This window comes from Budorcas taxicolor, chromosome 17, assembly GCF_023091745.1.
Source record: "Budorcas taxicolor isolate Tak-1 chromosome 17, Takin1.1, whole genome shotgun sequence".
Lineage (NCBI taxonomy): Eukaryota > Metazoa > Chordata > Mammalia > Artiodactyla > Bovidae > Budorcas > Budorcas taxicolor.
Window position 1 is genome coordinate 60,378,866 of NC_068926.1, and position 19,938 is coordinate 60,398,803.

At 52.5% G+C, this 19,938-nt stretch overlaps 1 protein-coding gene across 1 annotated transcript in view; it reads left to right on the forward strand.

The window, feature by feature from the left end:
* Window positions 1-19,938, forward strand: part of TBX5 (T-box transcription factor 5) — an 89,069-nt gene that overhangs the window by 20,983 nt on the left and 48,148 nt on the right. The gene's annotated exons all lie outside the window — the stretch shown is intronic.

Below are 19,938 nucleotides of genomic sequence, written 5' to 3' on the forward strand. Positions count from 1 at the left end.
ATTTGAGCTGAAGTGGGGTGTAAATGAAACAGCAGTGGCTAAAGCTTAGCAAATGTAGTCTCGTGGGTGCCTTGATCTGATTCACCATTTAGGCTTGAAATTACACGCAATTTCCTGCCTTCGCGCTTCTCTCCACGTGGTGTGCCAGGCACTCCCCAAGCCTTACTTATAATCCTCGACATCTCCCTACAAGGTGGGTGTTCACAGTCTCATCACTTGAGAAATAATCTGCTGAGGACTGGCTTTGTTTTTTTGCTTTCCATTAAAAGGCTTGAATGCTTTGTTGTGGGTTAAAGGAAACAAGCTTTCTCAGTTCTACACATGGACCACAGAGAGGAAGAAGGATGATTCTCAACACATCTGCTGGCCCTCTGTCGGTTGTGTGCTAAGTGATAAACATGAATATCTTACTTAATCCTCTCAGCAATCCTAGAAGGGAGGTATGAGTAGGTCCATTTCACTGAAGAGGAAAATGAGGCTTAAAGAAGTTTAGTAACTCACCCACGGTCACCCAAGTCCACTAATGCCTTTCACAGGCCATTCAGCTGTGTCACAGAATCCATGGTTGGCACAAGAATGAAAGCAAGTCCCCAGGGCTGCTGAGATGTGAGAACTGGACTGTGGCTGGTATGAGTGACCGCTTGCCCGACCCTCTGCTCACCCAGATCCAAACAGATGGTAATGACTTCCAGCCAAGATGTGGCCAGAGAGATGAAAGGGCTTAGTTCAGATTTCCCAACCCTTAAGTCAGCCACCTTGACTTTTCGACAATTTTTTAAAATACAGTTTTCTTTATTTATTTAGGTTGTGCTGGGCCTCCATTGCTGCGTGGGCTTTTCTCTGGTTGTAGTGAGTGGGGGCCATTCTTAGTTGCGGTTTGCAGGTTCCTCATTGCAGTGGCTTCCCTTGTTGCGGAGCACAGGCTCCAGGACCCCCGTCTTCAGTACTTGCGGCTCCCGGGCTCTAGAGCCAAGCTCAGTAGTTGTGCACGGGCTTAGCTGCTCTGCTGCCTGTGGGATCCTCCTGGACCAAGGACTTGAACCCGGGTCTCCTGTTTTGGCAGATGGATTTTTTTTGCCACTGAGCCGCCGGGAAAGCCCTGGACCACTTTTTTTTTTTTAAGACTTTCTATTAAACTAATCTTTTTATTTGGCAGCATGGAAAATTTATTTCTTAGTTGCAGCATGGGGGAACTCTTAGTTGTGGCATGTGGAATCTAGTTTTCCAACCAGGGATCGAACCTGGGTCCCCTGTATTGAGAGTATGGAGTCTTAGCCACTAGACGACCAGGGAAGTTCCTGGACCATTCTTTGAGCCATCTTCAAGATCCAGTGGGAAAGAACCTGTAAGTCAACTCTGAGCAAGATCATCCCCTAGTTTAAAAACTTCCTGGAGGTCTCTTGGTATATTACAGCCCCCAATGGTTTGCTTTTCCTTTTTAGGGGTGTGGAAGGGGAAATAACGCTTTTGATATAAATAAATGGAGACTAACATTCTTGTGAAAAGAGGATGTTGTCCTTGTGATCCATACAGGCTGTGCAAACACCTTCCTTTATCGAAATGCAAGTTGCTCCAGGTCCATTACTGAGATCTGGCAGATGAGTCAACGCATTCACTCCGTGTCTCTTTATGTAAATCAAGACATGGCTACTTGATGAGCTATGGAGGCAGGGGTGAGTGGGCAGTGGGAAAACTGAACCGTGACAGCCTGCAGCTGTGTTGTCCTAAAAACGATCCCCAGATCTCTCCAGGTGTTTGAACCAACAACACCTTTGCTTTTGGGTGTTGAGCTGCTGGAGACATTTTGCCATCTTAGCTTCATTCACTGCCATGGGGCAGATACTTCCTTGGGAACACAGCACGAGCTGATGTCTCATCCGGAAGCTTCCTCTTTTCAAAGAGACATGCCCCTCCTTTCCCTAGAGACTTGAGGCGAGTGATCCAAGGCAGAAATTTAGGGTGATGTTTCTTGCTTGACAAGTGTCATCTCCTAGACTGGCTGCAGAACTCTGACATAATACATTTCTCTTGTATAAGCCACTCAGTCTAGGGTACTTTCTTATAGCCGCCCTAGGAAATAAACACAGCCCTGGAGGAGTGGGAGACACTGAGGATGACCCTGCGAATAAACCTAACCAAACTCACCTGACCCTCTGCAGACAGTCCTTTCTGCAGTGGCCACATCTGTGCCTCTGGTGACCAAGGAGAGTTCAGGGTGGCTCATTTCAAATCTCTCTTTCACTAGAGCAAGTCAAAGGACATGCCTGATTAAAAGTTAGGATTCCCCCTGCTTGGAGAGACCAGCTTGGAATTGTACTAGCTCATCTGGAAGTAGATGCCATACAGTATGTTTACCGGCATCCATGTACAGATGGAAAGCATCATTATATAGATCTGTTTATTTTTAGTTACAAGTTAAATATCAGATACAGATTTAGGCCAATGATTACACCAGATTCACCACAATAGCTAACATTTACAGATCACTCGCCTGGTAGCTTTTCATGTATTATCTCATTCAAACTCTCCTAATAATTCTAAGGGGGGACACGATTATTATCTCTTTTTACATGTGGGAACACTGAGTCTTAGCAATGTCAGGAGCTTGTCATTTTGGGCAGGATTTCCCCTGGTGAAGCAAGATGGTTATCAGCAGTGCTAGGCATTCTATCCTTAAAATTCTAAGTCCAGTAAACAGAGACCTTCTTTTTTTTTTTTTAATTGAAGTGTACTTGATTTGCAATGTTTCAGGCGTCCAGAAAATTGGTTCAGTTATACACACACACACACACACACACACACACACACACACACACATATGGGCCCACTCTAGTATTCTTGCCTGGAGAATCCCAGGGACAGAGGAGCCTGGTGGGCTACAGTTCATGGGGTCTCAAAGAGTCGGACATGACTGAGTGACTAATATATAAATTATCTTCCGGATTCCTTTCCATTATAGGTTATTGCAAGACATTGAATATAGATCCCTGTGCTATATAGCCAGAGACCCTCGTTTCTCAGTATTTCTGGCCAAAGTCCCACAGTAGTCTCTGATTGGATAGGATTTGGACACATGCTCATTGTTGAACCAATCGCTGTAGCTGGGGGATGGAATATGCTAATTAGTGATATCTTGGGTAATTGAAGCAGGGGTTGTTGCCTCTGGGGTATCAGGATGCTGTACACAGAGGAGCGAGTGAATGCTGTCTACTCTGGCCTGATAATTTGGGCTGTGGAATAACCTGCCTTAGCGTTTCTCAGAAGAAGCTCACTCACCCTGCCTCATTAAACCCAGACCTATGTGTTCCACATGAACCAGGAAATTGCTTCAATGTAGACCTGACTTAACAGAAGTGCTCCCTCATTCCTTGTCTGCTCTAGTTTCCACGGGTTGAAGCCAGAAGCACCAATCTATTTCTCATGCTTTAAATAACCAACCCTTGAAATGAAAGCCCAAGCCTGAAAATTTGTAATTGGAAATTTTAAATAAATGCCATTTCTTTCTAAAAAAAAATTTTTTTTAATTTATTTTATTTATTTGACAGTCCCAGGTTTAGTTGCAGTAAAACACCTTTTCTTCAAAACTGGAATGTGGGAATACTCGGGGTGGATTTGGCACAAGACCTTGTATCAGCTACCTACTGCAGTGATAGGGCTATGTAACAAAGAACTATTAACACCAGTGGCTTACAACAAGAATGTCTATTTTTTCTTACAAAAATTTAATTAACTAATTAATCAAATTAATTTAATCTTAAAATTGAATTAAAATTTTAAATTTTAGTTAATTGATTAAAATTAATTAATTGCTTGATTATTTTGGCTGCACTGGGTCTTAGTTGCAGTATATGGGATGTAGTTCCCTGACCAGGGATTGAACCCAAGCCCCCTGCATTGGGAACGCAGCATCTTAGCCACTGAACCACCTGGGAAGTCCCTCCATTTAGTTTTTCAGCTATTCACTCCATGAGCATTTCTTGATGGCCTGGGAGCTGGGGGACAACAAGTATACATTTCCTGCCCCAGAATGGATGTATCTTATGGGACTCAGACCTGGAAGTCAGTGGTTACAACTTAAGTTCTTAAGCACCACCAGTCTAGGGAGGACCCCTGTCTGATGATAATGAAATTGCAAAGGAGAGTCACTCCCTTCTCCTCAAGCAGACACTAGGGCCAGTGGTCTCTGCTAATTAGTGGTACTAATGCTTTCCAGCAGACCAGCTACACATATGGCTCTTGAGGCTGGGCCGCATCCTTTTCTCCCTACTCCTGTTTCTATCCCAGGCTACACCTTCACTGAAGCCTGCCTCCTCTCTTCTAGAAAGGACTGGCCTTCTTCAGAACAGTGCATTCACCAAGCCCTACTTGAAGCCCCTGCCAGATGCTTGACATACACTAAATCGTATCTTCTTCTCTCAGAGGGGCTATCTGAGGCTGGTATTCTTATGAGCCCCATTGTACAGATCAAGAAACTGAGGCTGAGAGCGGTGAAGAGACTTGTTTGGTTGGTCCACCACCAGGAAGTGGCAGGGTCAGCATTTGAGCCTTCGGTGAAGCCTGGGAGCTGAGCAACCCGCACACCCAGCTTCCTCTCCAGGCCTTTTCTACCCCAGGTATCTGCACTCTCCTCACTTCCTGGTCACAGTTTGGGTCTAGATTTGCTCTGAATATAATTGAATACAAGAAATAAAAATATAATACAAGTGTCCTTCTCCATGAACCTAAAAGAGAGAAGTGGAGAGACTAGCCTAGAAAATTTGGATTGAAAAAAGCCCAGCAAATGTGCCTTGTCAGCTGATTTTTCTCTCAGCTCCCTGAATCTCCCCATCTCACTGGGACCCCAGTTCTCCTCCTCCTCTGGCTCCTGGGAGCCTCCACCCAGGGCAAAACAGGAGGTCAGGCAGTGGGCAACGGGCCAGCAAGATCAGCTAGAAACAGCTTTTTTTTTTTTTTCTGCCAGTGACGGGTCCACACCCAGGGCGCATAAATCCTTTCTTTTATTTTTATTATTATTACAGCTCAGGGTCTACCATGGGCCGTAAACGGATTTAAGAGGCTGCAAGAATATAGAATTTAATATAGTTGGCACCATTAAATAGTGGCACAGCAAACCCGCTTGGAGAAGTGCAACCCCCTCCCTCACTACCCCCCTCCCCCACGTCCTCTCACCTCCCTCCAAAATCCTTCTGGCCAAGGTTTCCCCCTCCCTTCCCCCAGGAGGCGGGGAAGGGCAGAGGGGGATGGAGCAGAGGCAAGAGAGGAGAGTGCCTGCAGCCTCAGTGGAGAGGGCATTGGGCAAATGGCCAATTAGGGACACTTGGGGAGATGGGACAGAGCTTTCTAGATAAGCATGGTTTTTATCAGCCTATAAAAATACCACTTTCACTTATCTGCTGGCTCCTTGTCCAGGCTCCTGGGAACAGACGGAAGGGGGCACTGAAGACAGGCCAGAGGACAAGGCAGGGACAGTCAGGGGTGGGGGCATGTGCAGTAGGCAGAGAGGAGGCCACCCTGAGAGCTGAAAACATGCTGCGGGGAGGCTTTCTTCCCTCCCAACTCGTTACCCTTCAGGCTTCTATTCTTATTGCAGGGAGCGGGGAGAGTCCTATAGACCTGTGCGTCTTCTGCATTTTATCGGTTCCTTACATAGGCTTTGTCTATGTCTTGGGTCTGAATGCATCTGTTACGATATCTTCAATCGACATTCATCTAGCACAGACTATGTAAAAAGGGGTGGATGCTGTGTTGAATAATGCAGTCATGATCTCTGTCCTCGGTAGTTTAGAGCCTGTGGTGGAGGCAGATGATTAACAAGCATGTAGCAAAGATGATAGGAGGAGACATCATGAAGAGAGCTGGGAGCAGACGCAATGGCATGTGCAAAGGCCCTGGGGTGGGAACGGAGGTTGGTGCAAATAAAGAACTGAGAAGGAGGTGGACAGAATGTGGTGGCAGAAAGGGGGCAGGAGATGGGGCAGGAGGAGCAGGGAAAGGACTTGCCTTAAAAATACAGAAATGACTTTTTTTTTTTCTTTTTGGGTTGCATTGAGAGGCTTGTGGGATCTTAGGCCCCAGAGCAGGGATCGAACCTGTGCCCTTGGCAGTGAGAGCATGGCATCCTAACCACTGGACTACCAGGGAATTCCCAAAGAACCATTGTTTTTTTTTTTTTTTTTTTTTAAAGCCATGTGGCATGGCTTGCAGGGTCTTTGTTCCCTGACCAGGGATGAAACACATGTCCCCTACAGTGGAAGCACAGAATCTTAATCACTGGACCACAAGGAAAGCCCAGGAGTTGGGATTTTTATCACAAATTCTTTGAGCTGCCCTTGTTGCTATGTATTTATTTTTGAGAGTTAGCAGCAGGAATGGGACCTGAGCTGATGCCTCATTTTTACCTACAGGCAGGTGGCTCAGGCCTCCTTGGGGGCTGGATCAGACCAGTAGGGCGGTGACGGCAGTCGTCGTGGTTGGTGGTGGTGGGGTGTCCAGTAATCTTGCAGTGTGGTTTCCACAAGGAGCAGATGGCAGCCCAGTCCTAGCTCCGCTTCAGAAATCCTTAGGGAATTTGTCAGTTTCCTCCCTGATCTTGGTGCCTCTAGCCCTCAGCTTCCCCACATGTAAAATCGAAGAGATGGGCTAGTTGTCACTGAGGGCTCCCTTGGGTCCCGCCCTCTAGATGGGTCTATGTCAGAGTTCCAGGTGTTTGGAGGGGGGTTGACAGGCCGCTTGGGATGAGAGGGCTGCGGTGCTGAGAGTGGACCCGGAGGAGGCTTCTCCCTGCCTGCTGCAAGCCACCCCCGCTCCCCAGCATCCTTCTCCCCGATCTGGTGATTCCTGCCTGCGCAGGGATGCTGAATCAAGGGCTTCTCTCTAGAGAAGGTATTACCTCGGTAATGAGCCCTGATCGCGCCCACCTAGTGTCTTCTGCCTGGCTGGTCAGGGACAGCCTACCCTGATGGCACTGTGGGCAGGCTACAGGAGAGGAGACTTGGCGTCCAGGGTGGGTGTGGACACAGTGACGGAGTACAAATCATGGGTGAGCGGACGTGAGGATGATGGTGTGAAGGCATGTGTGTGTGTGTGCATGTATACACACATGGACTGGTGTGTGACTCTAGGTGAAGGATTATAATTGTGTGACTTTCTGTCCATGACTGTGGGCCAGTGTGACCACTTGTGACTGAATTAAGGTGCACATATGTGCAAGTGTGAACCTGCTGTGTGCACAACCATGATTGTGTGTCTGTGTGTGTCTGATCCTGTGTGAATGTGTGTCTTTGTATGACAACGAGCATGAGTGTGTGTGTGACTGAACAGATGTGTATGTGCCTGGGGGAGCTGATGTGAGACTGAGGAATAGGAGTGTGTCTGTGTATTTGTGTGACAGAATCAGTGTGTCTGTATGTGTGCATGTGTGTGAATGTATAAAGGTCACTGCTGTGTGCAGGAAAAAAAAAAAAAGCAAAATGCTGCACCAAGATGTGTAGGGAGTGACTCTGCCTGACGTGAGTGTGTGTGTGTGTGTGTGACACAGCTGCTGCTCCTATACATGCAGTGGGTGGTCGTGTGTGGCTGTGTGTGCTCCAAGTGACTCCCAAGTGGCTGGATCTGGGGCATTTTGTTGCTTGACCCTCAGGGTCAGAGGGCCATGAGTGGTATCAGCCAGGGGCCAGGACCCCAGGCACAGGCAAGTCAGCTCCCTCCAGCACTGTGGGGCAGAAGTGGCCAGAAGCCTCACTGCTTTCCAGGTGGGGCTGCTGGAAGTGGGAGCTCACTAGCCCAGGTAAGTGCTGTACCCCACCTGGACTCCTGGCGGATTGGCTGCGAGTGGCTATGACCCTGGGTGGACCGGGATCCACCCTGGAGCAAGCCCACTGGGACCACGGCCTTGGTCGTTGTTCAGCCGCTCAGTCGTGTCTGACTCTTTGTGATCCCGTGGACGGCAGCACACTAGGCTTTCCTGTCCTTCATTCAGTTCAGTTCAGTTCAGTTGCTCAGTCATGTCCAACTCTTTTTGACCCCATGGACTACAGCACACCAGGCTTCCCTGTCCTTCACCATCTCCAGGAGTTTGCTCAAACTCAGGTCCACTGAGTCAGTGATGCCATCCAACCATCTTGTTCTCTGTCGTCCCCTTCTCCACGGCCTTGGGGGACAAGGTAAAGGCCACTTCCGGGGGGCATCTGGGGGTGGGCAGCCAGACAGTAACACCTGATTTCTTAGAACCAACTTCTGAGAAGGAAACATGGTTAGGATTTAGAGTCACCTCCTCTTCCTTCTTGGAGAAGGCAATGGCACCCCACTCGAGTACTCTTGCCTGGAAAATCCCATGGACGGAGGGGCCTGGTGGGCTGCGGTCCATGGGGTCGCTACGAGTCGGACACGACTGAGCGACTTCCCTTTCACTTTTCACTTTCATGCATTGGAGAAGGCAATGGCAACCCACTCCAGCGCTCTTGCCTGGAGAATCCCAGGGATGGGGGAGCCTGGTGGGCTGCCGTCTGTGGGTTCGCACAGAGTTGGACACGACTGAAGCGACTTAGCAGCAGTAGCAGCCTCTTCTGGGGCTGGGGCAGTCCCTGGCGGTGTGTGCAGGGCGCATGTGCCCATGGTGGAGGGGCGGGCAGGGTGTGTGTGCGTGCTCGAGCTGTGGGCCAGTGGGCGGGTCGTGCTTGAGTATCAACTCCCCACCTCCTGAACTCTGCCTGCAGAGGAAGTGACCGGCCCGCCTCCTGTCCAGGTGTGCATCCAGCACGGTATCACACCTGACATTTCCAACCTGCCAGGAGTCGGGATGGGGGGGCTTCCCCGGTCGGGGGAAGGGTTGGGAGGGGATTTCATTTACCACACTGTCCCCTCCACTCCCCTCCACTTCTGCCCAGTTCCCAGGAAGTGACTGTGGAATTTGTTTCCAAATATAGACTCCAGTGGCCCAGGCTGCCTGTACACAGCCCCTTTGGCCTCCCGGCTGAATGGCTGAGTTGTGACTGCCTTCCAGGAGGCCCAGGCGCACAGACCTCCGCTTGGAGCCGTTGGTAAAAATAATCATAAAAGTGGCCCATAAAAAAAGGAGGGTAGCTGAACACTGGGTTATGAGCCCAGGACACCAATTGCCCCACGATGATGTTTGGGTGGTGACTGCCCTGCAGGCTATGTACACACACATACACACAGGGCATTCCAAAAGGACACACAGACTCACACCAGCTTGCGCCACACACACTCAGGACCCCAACGCTGGATACTTGAGAGTGTTTTCACATAAGGAGGTGCACAGAAATATATGTGTGTGTGTGTGTGTGTGTGCAGTGCTCTCTCCAGGAAGGCCACACAATGACACACACACACAGACTAACACAACAGCAGAGAGGCACACGTGGTCGCTCCTCACGTGACACACTGCCATTTAGAGAGATTTAAAGATACTGTCCTCTTTAGCCCAGGAGACAGACAGCCCACCTCTCCAGGTGGGGAGTAGCAACTCCAGCTTTCTTACAAGATGGAAACTGGAGAGGAAGTTGGGGGATGAGCTAGGACCAGCCCTTGCCTGTGCACAGATTTGGGTGTTGTGGGGTCAGGCACCCACTCCCAGGGTCCTGGACACTCCCTCAGAGGCACCAGGAGCTGGTAACTCTCCTCCTTGGGGCAGCTGTTATTGGAGAAGAACTGGCATGGGAGAGGTCTGGGAGAAAATGCAAACAACCCAGCTGGTGTCTGGTCCACCACGGTCCTGGAAATGAGGGTGCATGGGAGTTATCGAGGATCCTGGAGACAGGGCAACCCAACAGAATGAGCATTTTGCATGGAGGTGGGAGGCATCGGCCACGGCAGCCAGGCGTGGCGGCTGGCAGGTCCAGAGAGGAATCTGGAAACTGAAGACCACTTGCGCCTCCCTTGGGGTACTGTCGTGGGGCTTGGATCTCATTGGATCTCAGAGTTGCCCCATTTCTAGAGAAGTCCTTCCCTTCCTAACTTGGATTCGTGGCAGCCAGTGCTGCGCCCGGAGCCAGCTGGGGAGAGGTACGCTCTTGGGCAAACAGGCGGCAGGAAGAAGGGTCTATAAGTGGGAAGGTGAGGCAGGCACGACTGGGGAGGCTGTAGGATTGATGCCAGGCACAGGCTCCTCTGGATCCCAGGTCCCGGGCCCCTAAGAGGTCCAGGACTTCCCTGAGACTCACCACTGGCACACTGTCTCTATCCTGAGGGAGTGTGGAGCGTTTGGGGGACCCCAGGCTGGCTCCACCTTCAGCCAGCTGAGCCTGTACTTCCAAGCACCACCTCGCTGTTCCCTGGAGAAGCGGCTGAGGTCCCTTCTTGGGCTGTACCTAAACGTGGGAAGCCTAGGGATGAGCAGGGAGCTGGGTGAATTTCCAGCACAGGCTGTGTGACTCTCCCTACCCTCCTGGAGCTTCATTATGTGTTTCCAAAAATGGAGCCAGGCACGTCTCCTCTCCCCCTCCATCCTACCCACCCTGTTTCTCTCCCTGCAGGAGACAGAGCGTCCTGGCTTGAAACTGTGAGGAATAAGGGCCAGGGAACAGGACGCTGAGGTTTGGCGAGGAGGCGGCAGTGGAGTCCCATCTTCCTCTCCCAGCTCCCCTCATCCTGCGAAATGCTTGGGGACCTGGGGCTGTGTGCCCGAAAGCTCTCTTCTGAGTCCCTCTGCCTCCTCCCTGAGAGTGGGGAAGGGGAGACAGTGACACAGAAAGAGATCTAAGCCTTTCTCCCACAAGTCAGGGAGCAACTGCCTGACTCTGCTTGTAGATGCTTACAAAGTGCTCTTTGCACCCCACCTCCCACCATCCAAGAGACCTTTCCTGTTCCCTCCCTTTCCCTGGTTTGTCTCGTGAAAGAGGAGCTCCTGGCTTCTGGAGTCTGAGTGCCTGGGTTCAGGTCTCCACAGGAGTGCCACTGGCCAGGAGCCATTGTCTCATGGAGCTATTTAGAAGGAGCTGAACTAGTGAGACCATGTTACAAGAGCCCCTGGCCTGCCATGAACGTTAGCTCTGATGGCACCTCTGGTACTAATGACTTGAATGGCTATTTGAGCCTTTCTCCTGGTGACTGTGTGGACGTGAGCAGGACTCTTCTGAAAATATGAATGGAAAATGCTGGGGAGGAAAGAAGATGGGGTTTCAGGTATGCTAAGGGAACTCTTGCAGGCTGTATTCCAGACTCAGAGGGGGAAAAAGTGGGTAGGGACCCTGCAAGGCCAGCCAAGAGCTTAGGGGGACAATCTCTGCCCCTCTGGAAATGGAGAGAAGTTTTGGCTTTCCTGAACAGCTAGGAGATGAATGAGATTCACAGCAGAGAGTGAAACAAGGGAGGGCAAGACGGACCCAGAGCAGGAACTGACCTCCTCCAGAGGCCAACCCTTTTCTGGCTCCCTCCATCCTGCCAAGCCCGGCTGTCCAAGCTGGTCAGCACCTCAGTTCTTTCTGAGAGCTTGCTGCCTCAGAAAGGAGAACAGAAAAGCTGCCCTGTTATTGTCCATCCACCGCCCCACCAAGAAGGAGAGGCATTTCCCTTGCCAGCAGTTTTGAGAAAGCACTGACTGCAACCTCCAAATATTATTTAATGCTCTTTATAGTACATCCACAATAGAATATTTTTCTCCTTTAAAAAGGAGTATAGTTTATTATTTTTTCTTAAGATCTTGCAAACATTAATGCTTCCCCACGTCTCTCCTTCTTAGAAGACCTTATTCCAGGCAGGAGAAAGGGTTACCTGGGAAGAACGTGGGGAACCTCCGGTGCTGATGGGGATGACCAGTGAATGTTAAGAGACCCTCGATTCCTCAAAGCCCAGCCCCCCTCCCCCGCTGAGATGTTCTGGATGCGGGCTTGGATGGATGCATCCAACTCGATGCGTGGGCGCGCGTCTGGGAAGTCATCGCTCTCAGTTCAAAAGTGGGAGCTTTTGCTGGAGATCCCCCACCCCCAACCGACCCTGCAGAGATTCTACGAAATCCTAGATTTTCTCCCCCGTTTAAAAGAGGAGAGGAGTTTTTCAATCCCTGCCGTGTTGAATCAACAGAAGAGCCTCCGGAAAGCCCAGACCAAAGGGCGGAAGCGCCTTGCAAGGCCTCAGAGCGCGCGGCCATAGTGCGCGGCGATTGTCCTCCGGGCGCCCGGTGGTCGAGAGCGTACGAGGGGGGACTCCGGGGTTGCCATGGCGACCAGGAAACCCAGGGCCCTTGCGGAAACAATTGCCGGGAACTTTTCCACTTAGAACCTGTCAGTCGCACCCCACGGCCGGCCTCTGTCGGTTTCACCCTAGTGTTTTCCGGATGTGATTGTGGCTGTGATGGGAGAGTGAGATGTTCAGGGTCCCTACTTCCGGACCCTTCTGTCTGGGCTGCCCCCAGAAGCCAGAAACCCAGCACCAGGAGGCCAGAGGATACCCGCAGCGGCCCGAGCTGAAAGGGAAGAAAAATTAGAGGTCTCGACCAAGCAATCGTTTCGGTGACGGATCCTTCCAGTTTGGGGTTTGGCCGCCCTCGTCATCCGCAACCCCCCCGCCCCGCCCCGCCGCCTCCCTTCACCTCCTCAAGGTCATTACTAGAGTTTTCACTCGCAGCTCCAGGCAGGGGTGGCCTTGTCCATCCTCCACCCCCTTCTACGCCTGCACAGCTCGTTTTCCGGAAGTTTCTCCCGGAAAGAGAAGAGGAGGCTTAAGCTCCGCAAATGAACTTGGCTATTCCCAGTACATAAAACAGCCTTTAAGTTTCTTTTAAAACAAGTAAGCCCAAGGCTTGATAAGAATTTAGGGATCTCCCATATCATTGGCCTGCCTCACTTTGGCCATAGGGCGTCGATGACCTGAAGCACTGGGTTGACTGGGAGATGGCAAGCTGGGCTTTCTTAAAGGAGTTAATTATTCTTACAACAGGCCATCTCTCTTTTTTCTGCTACATGTTGTGCCTCTGTGCAAGTAGACAGAGAGAAACCATGTCCCTTCCCCCTTAAATAAAATGCTTTATGAAACATAGGATCGAATTCTCTCTGGTGGGGATACTGGGCTCCAGGAGGCCGGGGCTGCCTGGAAAGAGGCCCCTTGGGCTGCCAGCACTGGAGGACTCCAGAGTTTTGTCTCTGGTTTTGAATTTGGCCCTTTGAGCAAGCTTAACACGTGTGGATTTAATTTCCCTTTCTTTCTTGCTTTCTTTTCTGCCCCCTCCCTCCTTGTGAGGAAACAAGAAAAATAGTCTGCCGTGTCGACAGCGCGACACCGTTCCTTTTGCCAAAGAAAATTTGTCTTTCCAGAGCCCCGGAGAGCAGCGAGCTCCCAAGTTTCCATTGCACCCTCCAGTTGAGGGAGGGGGCTATCCAGACAGCCCCCCTACCCCACTGCCTGCCTCCCAGACCTGGAGGTATTGCCCCGAATCTCTGTCTTCACAGAGCCGGAGCCCTGGAACGTAGTCTGTTCCCCCGCCACCACTTCTGGGGGCTGCGGGGACATTCTGACTACAGATCTGGTGGCTAAATGCAGAGGCCTTTCTGCACGTTCTGGGCTGCAGATACAGTTGAAGTTTTCAGGCTCAGAGCAGCCTACGGAATGGGGCTGGGGAGGGGGGTTGTTCCAGGCTTTCTCAGTTCAAGACTCTCACCCTTCTCTTCCACTGTGGACTTGTCAAACCAGAGGGGGCAAGATCTGGGGCTCCTTTGCATCCTAAGTGTAATACTGCTTTCTCCGATCCTTCGGAGCTTGGGAATCTCCAGCACCGATAGCTCCGCTGAGTCTCTAGAACGATGTTCCCACAGCCATTTCTTATTTCATTAACCTGAAGGGGATGGTGGTGGTCGTGGGGAGGGGTCTCATTCCCCAAATTTGAGGGAGTGGGGACGGATAGTTCCAAAGCACAAGAAACGACATCAACATGCCTAATTAGTAAAGTAAGTAGCGGTGCTAATTCTTGGTGGAAATATTGGAGAATACTGGATATTCTGAAATAATAATAACCGTTAGCGTTCCGGAATACTTCCGGTCAAAAAGCAGGAAACCGAGAACCAAAGAAGACATTGGGAAGGACTACACTAAAGTCCTGGAAAAAACATAATAAAGCCAGATTTAAGTAGGCAGCAGGCAAAGTGACCCCCTGAGAAAGGAGAGATTTTCCCACCGTCAGTCTGACCTTTTTTTTTTTTTTTTTTGCAAAACGAGTTGGTCAAAGTTAACTTTTGCCATCATTCTCACTGTTGTTACAGTTCTTACTAATTTTCCCAGCCCTATCCGCACTTCTGCCTAATTTCTGCCTTCCATAGAGATCCGAGTCAGGCGGGGACACGTCGAGGGAGAAACGGAAACGGAGTGAATTCTTAAGCGAGTTCTCTTCGGGGAGGGAAGAAACATGGTGGTTCGGGATGCGGCTTTCTCAAAAGTAGAAGGCAAGAGTGAAGGAAAAAGATTCACAGCGGACGCCCTGGTTTTATTGTTTTCGAGTTTTAAACTGGGAAGCTCTGTTCTCCTAGGCATGGCAATATTAAAATCTGGGCAGGAATTTTGCAAAATGAGGAAAACACATTTCGGGAGAAAACCGAGCTGGGGGCGGTTCGGGAAAAGCCTCAGTCCTCAGAAAGAAGGGAGGAAGGTTCTATCTCCAAGTCTCTCTTTCCAGTTAACTGTCCAGTGATTGGGGAAAGAATGGAGCTTCTCAACTCTAGTTGAGGTCTTCGGTTTATTCTATACGTGGTGCGGCCTCCGGCCCCTCTGGGACAGCGGGTTCGGAAGGTGAGCCTGCGGAGTCTTTTGTGAGTTGGTCCGGATGATTGCGGGGCCCGCGCTGGGCATGCGAGAGAAAGGAACTAAACGGAAAAGAGCTCGCTCCGCTCGGAGTTTCGCTTTCCCCTTTGGGGCCCAGGCCTCCGTTTCCGGCTCACCTCGGCCCAGAGGTCAGATGGGAACCCGTCTCCAGGTTTTGGGCGAAGGATTTCGGGTTGCGCTCTTGGGCATCCGCGGGCGCAAAGGCTGCACCCAAAGGGCCTTGCATTGGGTAAAAGATAACTTAATAATTTGGGAAATGAAAGCGATGCTCGGGAAAGTTTTTGCGGCCTGACGGAGAAAAGGCACGCAGGTTCTGTTTGCTGGAAGCAGCAGAGTCTGCGGCCAGACTGGCCGGGGCGCCCGCGTCCGGCGCTGGAAACCACTGGTCGCTTTCTCCGCGGGCTTGACCTTAGCTCCTGAGGCTGCTCGGTCGACCGCCTTCCTGCACATTTTGCTGCCGCTCCAGCCCCAGATGGACGAGGCCTGGAGCCAGGCCATGCTCCGGAAAGCCCTGGGGGCTGGCCGCGCGCGGAAACCCAGTCTCGAATCCTGAAGCCGGGGGGAGAGCCCAGATTCCGAAGTTCGGGCCCCCTCGGAGCCCCTCGGCGGGGAACTTACCCTTTCCGGAAGGTCGGACGCTCGATCGCTCCGAGTCGGGTAGGCCTACCTCTCCTCTCGGTGCCGCCGGGGACGTCTATGGGGGTACGTTTCGCCCCTGAACCAGCTGCGCGCAAAGGCTTATGCGCATCCACCATGGGGCTGCTTAGAAGTTATGCCCACTGATGAGACCAATAATAATGATCGTTATTACAAAACAAAATAGAGCGCCTCGTCCTTCTACAGGATCCGGCACTGCAATTTTTCTCTACAGAAATCACCCTTCTCCACCCCCCTCCTCCACCACCCAATCGCACCCCGCCCCCGCCGGGCTACGCTGGGACTAGCTGCATCCCCAGACCCAGCTAAAGGAGGTTTGCAGAATGCGGCTTTTTCTCAGCCAGAAACACTGGGGACGACTCTTCGTCCTAACGTCTCTGTCTCTTTTCCTCTCCGCGATAACCCAGTAATTGCTTCTATGCACGTCTGCAAGAGGGCACCAAGTTATCGCGTCCCAAACTTAACCAGCTATAGAGGTGCCTCAAACGCCAATGCTGAAAGCTCTTCCTGAGAAAATTAGAAGGAAAAAAAAAAAGATTCTCTTAACCTCCTTCAGGAGACCTCGATTCCTGACCCCCCTCCCCCCCAACTCGATTTCTTTCTAATCTTTGGGCTGAGGTGGGATTCTCACCTCCCTTCGCCCAAAGCTCCCCTCCTCCCTCCCTAAGAAAATCGATCTTGGTTCTATTTGGGGATGATGTCCGCCACCCCCATTTCCCCAGAGAGTTGGATTTGTTTATTTCTTTATTTTTCCCCTGGCCCAGGCGTCTGGGACTTGTGGTTGCGCAGACCCCTGGCGGGAGTCGTAGGGGAAGTCGAGGATTCGAGAAATCAACATCCCGCCGCTGCCCCCCAATCGAGCGTGACAGCGCGCGGGCCGGTTGCGTGACTCGTGACGTCTCCACGTCCTATAGGTGCAGCGGCTGGTGAGATAGTCCGTATCGCCTGGTCGCCTCTTTATTTTATTGGGGTATGCCTGGTAATAAACAGTAATATTTAATTTGTCGAGGACCACAAACCAACTTCGAGCTGGGAGGTACCTTACTACCCTTGACAGACGCTGGAAGAAGGCTTGGCCTAAAAGGGGTCTCTCTTGGCGGGGGTTCCTTTCCAAACTCTCCACCTGAACACACCCTTCCCAGCGAGGGGGCACTCCCCGCTTCTGCGCTGGAAAGAAGAGGCAGGATTTTTAGAGGTGAGTTTTCCTTTGGGGGTGGGGGGTATAGGATTGCCTTAGCACTGGCCTGCCTACCTTCCCCTGGGTTTACCGCCCAGCTTGACCCCGCCGAATGCCTCCTCTCCCAGCCTCCCGATTTTTCGCTATCTAGATAAGAATGCACTCATTTTGCCTTCCAGTGTCACCTGGCACGCATAAATTCTCTCTTGAGATTTCAAAATCCCAATTTCGCTCGGTGGCCCGCAGGATCTGCACTTCACAAACTAAGCAAATCTGGCCAGGCAATTACTCGGGAGAGTACAGATTGTCCCTCTCGGGAGGGGCCTGCAGATTATTTATGGGAATTTCTTTTATCCGCAAATCTCTAAGAATTTAAAGGGATTGGAGAGCTCTTTCTGGATTTCCCCTTCGTTTCTGCCAGAGATGCTTAGATGCCGGCTTTTCCTAAAACCATGTTTGTTTTCCATCTTTGGCCGAGGGTCGCCCCCTGAGCAAGCCCAAAGTCCTCTGAGCTGACATTTTGGAAGGGTGAGGGTGTTTTCACAAATAAATAAACTGTCTCGGAGAAGGATGTTTGAAAGCAACCCTGGAAGGTGAAGTGAGAACTCGAGAGACTGCTGGGGCTAGTTTGCTTGCTGGTTGCCCCGATTTTAGGGTTGGACAGTCCTCCACTCTGGAATTCTGCAGCGATGCGTCAGGCCTGCCCTGGGATTGTAGTTCCCAGGAGCCACAGAAGATTACACTTCTGTGGTCTTCTGAGGTGGCCTCGGATCTCCAGGGTGGTTCCCCTCCCTCCACCCTTCTCTCCAGACCTTGGCCTGCAGGCCTGAATCTCTAGACGGAGCCTGAGTAAAGATCAGGGTGATGGAGATACAGAGGAGAAATAAAAATGGGAACCCTGACATTTGTTCCAAGCACTAATTCTTGATTTTCCAAGCTGGGTCTGCTCAGGCTAAGACCTACTGACTGTTTACGCTTCTATTGACCTCTTCAACTCGACCCTCCAAATAATACATTTCAGACAAGGGGAGGGCAGAGAGAGGAGCCAAGTGGAGATGAAAACCCCAGCCAGCCCCCAGTGACTGTTTGATTATTTTAATAAAACTGGGCACTTGCCTGTGTACACCTCCAGCCAGGGAGGTCTGGTGGCTCTGGGGGTGGGGGGTGGGGGGTGGGGGGTGGGGGCGGATGGGAGCCCAGGGTAATTTCTGGGCATCTTTGATCTCGGCCCCCATCCCAATGCACCTTCACCCTGCCTTCACCCCGGAGTCGCTGAGAGTCGGGGTGATGAGTGGGGAGGGGGGAGATGTCAGGGCGGCTAGCGGCGGCAGGCTGGGCCAGGCGAGGTCAGGCAGCTCTCCCGTCTTGAGGTCAGCGGCAGAGAGAGAACGCGGGCCAGGCTGCAGAGGAGGCTCTCGGCGGGTGTGTGCACGCCTGGTGCGTTCAGACTCCCGTTCTCCGCACCGCCCGCGACACCGAGATTATTTTCCCGGGCAGAAGGCGAGCGGGTTTGCGATGATTTGTGCAGGATTTTTCGCAGCCACCGAGCCGCGCTCAGAGAAGCCGAGATGGATGGAGGTTGGGAAGGGGGTGGAGAGGAGGGGGGTGCTCTCGAGGTCTGGGTTTGAGACTCGTGTTGTGATTTGAGTGTTCGGGAAATCTAATGGAAAAGGTGGTTGGGGGAGGGAGTGGGATGGGAGAGGGAGGGGGGAGGAAGAGAGGGAGGGAGGAAGAGAGAGACAGACAGAGGCAGGCAGCGTGCAGTGGGAGCTAGTTGGATAGGCAATTTCAGTACTCTGTAAGCATCAAGGCAGCCCAACGTCACTGAGCTCAGCTGAGTCGGCTTGTATTTCTGAGAGAGGGAGAGGGGGAGAGAGAGAGAGAGAGACTCTTACCTCGGATTCCGGAACTTTAACCCTGAAAGCGGCGCTCAGCAAGGACTTCAGCCATTCCCAGGCTCCGTCTGGTCTCCCAGCTTTCCCTCCCTGGGGGTGCAAAGGAGAACCGGGCACTGAGGTTATACTATTGGGGGTGCTCCGGGAGGCTGCTGTTTTGGCGTTCTTGAGAGTCCTGCTGGCGCCTGACAACTGGGAAGCCTGTAGGGAGAGCGAGCGCACGGCGCAGGAGGTGTGTGTTGGATCGTGGTCAGTCGCTGCGGCGAGGCTCCCGCGGTGGGTGCTCCCTTTGTAGGCAGCGGTTGCCGCCGGTCCGGGGAGGGAGTCTCCCCGTAGACCCCGGAGCCACCATGCCCGCGCCCCCGCCTCGCCGCCGGCTTCCCTGCTAGGAGTAAGAAGGAATGCGGTGAATGCACCGGCTTCACCGAGCGAGGTAACCGTTCCGCCGATGGCCCGGGAGGCTGGGGAGGGAGCCCGCCTGCCGAGGCGGCTCGGGCAGGCACGCAAAGCGGCTCTAGAGCCTGGTCCGGGGATTTTGCAGGGCCTGGCTCGCCAGCGATTTTCTGCGGCCCGGAGCTGCCTGGCGCGCGGAGCCGAGGCTGGGGGAGAGGCGTGGAGGTTTGCAGGACGCGCGGCCTGCTTCTGTCAAACCGCATCTCGTTCGGGCCCGCCAGCCCCCCAGCTCTCCGGGACCTCGGCCGGGGCTCGGAGTGGGATTGTCCCCGCGGCCGGCGGGTGCAGGGGAGCGCACGTGGGGACGCCAGCACCGCTTTCTTTTGTTGTGAGCAGGCTTCGGGGCTCCCATCACCGCCTCCCCCGAACCTCAAGGGCGTGGTGAAGGAGGCGGCTTGGGAATCGCGCTTAGAAGACGATCTCCTCCGCACCATTTCTGGGTCTCCGGCCACGGCAGATCAGGGGAGTGGGATCCAGCCTTTCGCTGGAGCGGCTGCTCAAATTGGGGGCGGCATTTCTTGCGCCTCCTTCCCAGCGTTCCCGGGTTTTGAGGAAGGAAATCCCTACTTGGGAACGTAGAAGGGATTGGAAGACGATCAGAGCATGGGGCAGGCTCCTCAGGGCTTGAACCGTTCTGCAGCTGCTATTTTGCGTGTTCCGACCTCACATGCCTGTAAAACCCGGGCAATTCGGCGCCTCGCGTCGGATCTCAGTGGCGGGTTCAACGCCGGAAGCTCAGGACTTATCCGGGAACCAATTTGGCGTCGCCAGCCCCAAGCTTAGGCCTGCAATTCCAGCGAACCAGGCTCGGCTGAAGCTCAGAGAAGCTCCCCTCAGTCAGGCCGCTCGACAAAACGCCCGGCTGGGGCTGGAGAGCCGAGAAAAACGAGGGGAACGCGCTCCGGAGGCCGGCGGCCCCGCGCTGGCTTCGGGCACCCGGGCGCGCCTCCTTCCGAACCGCAGCACGACCGCTTTCCCGACCTTTCTGTT